General features: G+C 39.5%; 1 pseudogene; it reads left to right on the top strand.

Moving 5' to 3' along the window:
- Positions 1-1,267: 1,267 nt before the first annotated feature.
- LOC133779920 (ureide permease 1-like) overlaps positions 1,268-6,000 on the top strand; it is a 30,082-nt pseudogene continuing 25,349 nt past the window's right edge.

The following is a 6,000-nucleotide window of genomic DNA, read 5'->3' as shown; positions in this document are numbered from 1 at the left end:
AGAAGTATTTATTGTCCATAGAACAACATATATTTGTATATTTATACATGTAAGTGTGTATGTTAAATTGGATTTATTTGAATATTTAGTTGTATAATTTACATTTACCTGATTAGTTCATTTTAATCAAATGGTTCGTGTTTGAATTTGGGATTGCAGTGCTGCTGCTGTCTCTCTTTGTTTGTTCAATAATGGTTTTTCTATGTTCACTTCAAGTAGAAGAAATGGCTATGACCTCGAAATCCCGCAAGGTATGCTTCTCTTCTAGGCTTGAATTTTCTAAATGAATATCTGTTTTGGGCATTTAAATTGCAACAAACATAACTATGCATGCAAACAACACAAAGTTACTCCAATAAGCTAACAAAATAAAAACCCCTAATATTTCAAAAGTTGGTTCTGAGTTGAAAATAACTAAGCGACCCAAAGGAAATGAACAATTAAATAAATCAATCAGAAGTGAATGATATAAGTTTGATTAAATTAAATTTAATACACAGCCAAAGAATATTTCAGCAACCAAAGAAAATGTCTAGAAAATTTTGTTGGACACTTTTTTTTTTTAAAGAGTTGGGCACTTATTTTTAGTAGGTTCCTGTATGTATAATTATTTTAATATATAATCATTAGTTTTTAATAAAAATGAAAATAGTATTAATGAGTAGTGATAATAATACAAATAAACAATTGTGTAAAAGGAAATCAGACTATAAGAAAATAAAAATAAAATTTCAAAAAAAAAAAAGTTCCTATCCTTCACAGAATCTTTTACATCAATTAGCCAAAGAGCTAGTCTAAATTTAATTTTGGCATAAACAGTCCACATTATCTTCAACATCTTTAAATTTTCTCTTATTTCTTTCTGGTCATTTTCTTTATTCTGAATGCATCAGAATATATGTGAACATGTTGAGTTTTGACACTTGAATTCAAGTATTCAACTTTTCTAATGTGCAAGTAAATACGTGTATATATTTTTACTTACCTTTAAATGCTCATAAAAGGAAAAACGTTCTTTTACGACGTATGAGACTCTGCAGTGTCTTGTGCAAGTTTCTAAATACTCTTGTATGTACCAATTTGCATTTGCAGTTACATAAGAGAAAAAGAGATGGAAGAGGAGCTATTAATGCAAAGACGTGAAGATGAGGGTAGAGGTAAAGAAAGATGAAAGACTCTCTTGGAGAAGGAAGAACGTAAATGGAAGGAGATAGAAGCTTCTCTCATATCCTCTATTCCTAATCCTAGAAGCAGGGAAGCAGCAGCCATGGCAGCTGCTGTTCGTGCAGTAGGAGGTGATTCTGTTCTTGATGTTTCTAGCATTGCTCGCAGGATATGTTCAACTCAGTTAGCTCGTCGAGCCCTTCAGGTTTTTTTTATTATTATCACTATATAAAAGTGTTTAAGCTGTGTAAGACACTTGAGACTCTGTAATTAGTAAGTTATACATCAGCCTCTCTAGCATGCTATTGCTTAAATTTTCATGTTTTAAATCAAACAAGGTGTGGTTGCATTAAAGCTCATTATTTCTTTCTCGAATCCACATACTGCCCAATGGGATTTGAATCTTAATTAGCCATCTCAATACTGACTTGAACAAATATGCCCCAACATTTTTTTTGGCCCTAAGAGCATGATAATCTCCACTCTTACCTTTGTTTTTAAGTTGCTGAAATATTGTTAAGAAAAATTTCAGGTGTGTGCTTTTGTTCTTACTTGGACTATGTGACAATTGGAAGATGTTTCGGCTAGAAAAGCAAAGGTTTGAATTCAGTTTTCTTATGCTATTTTTCTGGCATTCATGTTAACTATATTTTGGTTGAGACAATTTATTCTTCTAAAATAGAATTTGAGCAGAACATTATGTTATTTTAACCATTGCAATTATACCAACTTAATTTACACTTTTAAGCAACAGACTTCCAGCTCAGATGCAATTTTGGCCTATGTAATTTTCAGAGATTACCCCCAAAACAGAAGCTTCTGTTCTCCTTTTTATTTTATTTTTTTATTTTTACCCTAAAAGAGCTGAAAATCAATTTAGAAGAGGTGAAAATCAATTTATTTTTATAGAAGCTAGAAGCTAAAAGTTAGATAAGAAAATGAGATAAAAATATTTCTAGACAATTTTATTGTGATAGTCTTGTCTCCATGAAGTTTAATAAAAATGTCCAATTATTATGAGACATGTCTAGAATCCATTCTTTTTTGTTTTTCCTCTTCTTTTTTTATATAGTTCTTTTGGTTGCTCCTTCTCATGATTAATTCACTGTTGATTATATTTTTTAGCTCATTACAAGTGTTGAATCACAAATATTCAACACTTGCATATATTTAGATAAAGTTTAGTTCATTCATTCTCTATTCTCTTTGATGAATGTGGTGCTATTTGGAGAGACCGGTGAAAAGGAACACAACATAATGAAAATTTCATCTGTTTGCCATAATGGAGTTGTATTATATTGTATGTATTTGGTTTCGATTCATGTTAGGGTGATTGGTGCAGGATAATTGGCCTTCTGTGATGTTTGCAATGGCAGGAAGGGTGGTACTTAGCCTTGGAAATCTCTCAACTCAGTATGCTTGGGCTTTTGTTGGCTTATCACTCACAGAAGTGATCACTGCAAGCATAACAGTTGTTTCTTTCATTCTCTCTGACCATTTCTAAATGTTGATGTTTGTCTGTGTTGCTCTTTGTTATCCCCAAAAATTGGAGTTCGATGACGTGGAAATAGAAGTGACAAATGGCAAGGAATGGCTGGGTAATCTGGCTTAGGAGTGACCCGGTAGACCAGCGAAGATTTTTGACTGACCAGTCAAGTGTCATGACCGACCAGTCATGACCTTGGCCGACCAGTCAGGTGCTTTTCCGCCCAGTCAGGTGCTTTTCCGCCTAGTCAGGTGCTTGTTCGACCAGTCAGGTGCTTGTCCGACCAGTCAGGTGCTTGTCCGAACAGTCATGTCCTTGGCCAACCAGACATGTGCTTGTCCGCCCAGTCAGGCACTTGTCCGACCAGTCACTGGTCTTGGCCGACCAGTGAAGGTTTGGCCGACCAGTGAGGAATTTCGGTCCTTCAGTTCTCCTCCTGAGTGTGATGAGGGGCGACTAGACAGAACAGTGCTACGCAAAGGATCCCAGTAACAGTTTCAACAAGAATCGGTCATACCTGTGCGGGAATCTCTCAGATTATCCCACAAAAATAGTGTATTGTTGTATTTTGAATATTATTATTAATTGAATATAGTAAGAATAGCGAAATATCCCGATTATGGGGGACATCATTTGTACGATTCCGAGCCTATAAATACAAGGCCCATGGCATCATAAAGAGGGTTCGATTCGAATTTTCTGAGAGAATATTTGTATCTGGAGAAATATTGTATTCATTTCATCTGCACTAAAGAAACTCAGTTAACTCAGGTTCATCTGATCTTGAGTGTAGATCTATAATCATAACTCTAAGTGGACTAGGCTATTACCAACACATTGGGGCTGAACCACTATAAAAATTGTCTGTGTTGTATATTTCTTTTGAAGGTTTTTTGTCGTTTTGACGTCTACACGTCATTGGCCAAAAACACGGTCAATATTTTGGTGCTTTCATTGAGAGCTTGAAGAGAAGAAACACACGACTATTGTATCAAGATGGCGCCCAAGAATACCAGTGTGGCATCCAAAAAGTCAGGCATGTCAAAAGAGCTTACTAGATCAGAAGGTCCTGGACCACAGAACCCAGAGACTAAGCCCAGGGTCTTTCTCGAGGAGACCACTCCAGAAGTTTAACAACTCCAGGAAGCAATAGGTGCTTTCCAAGAGGAGATGGTGCAATTCAATGCTTGGCAGGAGTCTTTCGCTGAAGAGATGGCCAGGCAGAGAGCTGTGTTAGAGCAGCAAAGGCGTGATATGGCTACCCAATTGGCCCAAACCAATGCTCAAGTCGCGGCATAAGTAGCCACCCAGGGAGCAAGAAATAGTAATGCTGGTCGGAGGACCACTGACAGAGCCAATTCTCAGGGACCGGACAGAAGTAAGAGTAACCCCCCTGGTCGGGAAGATGATGGGGATCGATCTAGAATTGCCTCGACGCAAAGGGAGCACTCTAAAACCCCCTCCAGGAGCCACCAATCAGAAACTTCTAGATCAGGGAGTCACCGATCCGGCAGTAAAAAGATTCCACCCAGGCAGGATCATACCAGAACTCCTCGAGACAAGGGAACTTCACAGTTCAAAGATGGGCATGGTCGTGATGAGGCTGATAGTCATCACACCGACCACTCAAAGGATAAAGAAGACAACAACCCACAAGGAGGAAAAGGCTGCTCGGGACGTACCGAAAAGCCTCCACTGCACCCCGACCAGCAGCGTAGTAGGAGAGAGCAAGTCCCACGTAGTAAGCCCTCTGAAAAATCGAAAAGCACGGTGTTCGATCAGGCAGGAGAGCATGCTTCCCAGAAGGATTTGAGGGACGTTATCACCAACAAGAGGAGGACCGTCCCGGTCGAAGGGCAAAATCTAAACCGCCCTGCCAGTCAAGTAGAAATACCTGATGACAGTGCACCAGATGGTAATGCCCGACCAGGCGGTCAAGACTCTGGAACTTCGTCAGTTGCACCAACCATCCAAGCCCAGCTTGACGTGCTAACAGCTGCAGTGCAAGGTTTGTCAAAACGACCTTCCGAGATAAATGCGATAGACCACCGGAGTGGCAGCCCATTTTGTGCCCAGCTTAGAGCAGCCCAGCCGCCGGAAAAATATAAAGCACCGGTTTTGCCAGTATATACAGAAAAGGCAGATCCCATCATACATGTTGGGAAGTTCGAGGACCAAATGGAATTTCTCGGAGTAAGTGACGATTATCGGTGTAGAGATTTCCCGACTACATTGTCAGATACTGCCCAAGAATGGTATTGGAAGTTTAAGCCGAACTCCATTACCTCTGGGGAAGCATTCAGGAAGGAGTTTTGTAGACAATTCAACACTGCCCGGACTCCACCAGTTTATGCCAACCACTTGGCAGATATCAAACAAGAAAAAGATGAGTCTTTAAAGAATTATATATAGAGATTCATGATAGAAGCCAATAGAGAAACTGCTGCAGGAGACGAGGGAAAGATGGTTGCCATATCCGTTGAGATAACTTATCGGAGCCCTTTGTGGGATAGTATACATAGAAATCCAATTTCAACACTTCAACAATTTCTTGACCGAGCAGACAAGTATATGAAATTGGATGATGCAATCGAGAAAAAGGAGAATGGCATAAACAATCCGGGCGGATCAACTGACCCTCCTAAGGATGGTGGAAATAAACGTGGAAATAACGGGTCTGACCACCATGAGGAAAAGAAAGCAAAGTTGAGTTCAAATGAAAATCCAACCAAGTATGAGCCTCAGTTCACTAATTACACCACTCTCTCGGCCAGCCGAGCGGAAATATATCTTGCTAGTCATGAAGAGGTTCCTTACAAGAAACCTCCACCCATCAAGAAAGAGATGAGGAAAAGAGACATGAATAAGTTTTTTCGTTTCCACGGAGATTATGGTCACGACACGAATGAATGCAATCACCTCAAGGACGAGAAAGAGTTTCTTCTCCGGTCGGGCAAGTTGAGGAAGTACCGGGCAGAGACACCCCAAGGAGAAGGAGGCAGCAGCAATCCTGGGTTCAAACAACAAAGATCTCCACCCTTGCAACCCGGACCTGTGGACTTTACCTTAGACACTATATGTGGAGGTCCACACTTGGCTGAGGATAGCAACGAAGCAAGGGAGAGGTATGCTGAGCAGGAGTGCTAGGATCAGGAGCCACTGGAGCAGCGAGCATAGAAGGATATATTATCACTAAATACCGCTTTCAGAGTGGTAGTTTAATTTCAAGTTGTTTAACTTGTTATTTAAATTTGGTTTATGAGCTGGTTATTTGCTGACCAGTCATCTATTTTTGAACATTTTTTGTTGTTTAAGACTTGTTATTAGACACGTTTTGTCCTTTTTAATTT

The sequence above is a fragment of the Humulus lupulus genome, chromosome 5, assembly GCF_963169125.1.
Source record: "Humulus lupulus chromosome 5, drHumLupu1.1, whole genome shotgun sequence".
NCBI classification, from domain to species: Eukaryota; Viridiplantae; Streptophyta; class Magnoliopsida; order Rosales; family Cannabaceae; genus Humulus; species Humulus lupulus.
The sequence above is the reverse complement of the archived record's forward strand: the minus strand, read 5'-3'. Positions and strand labels throughout refer to the sequence as shown.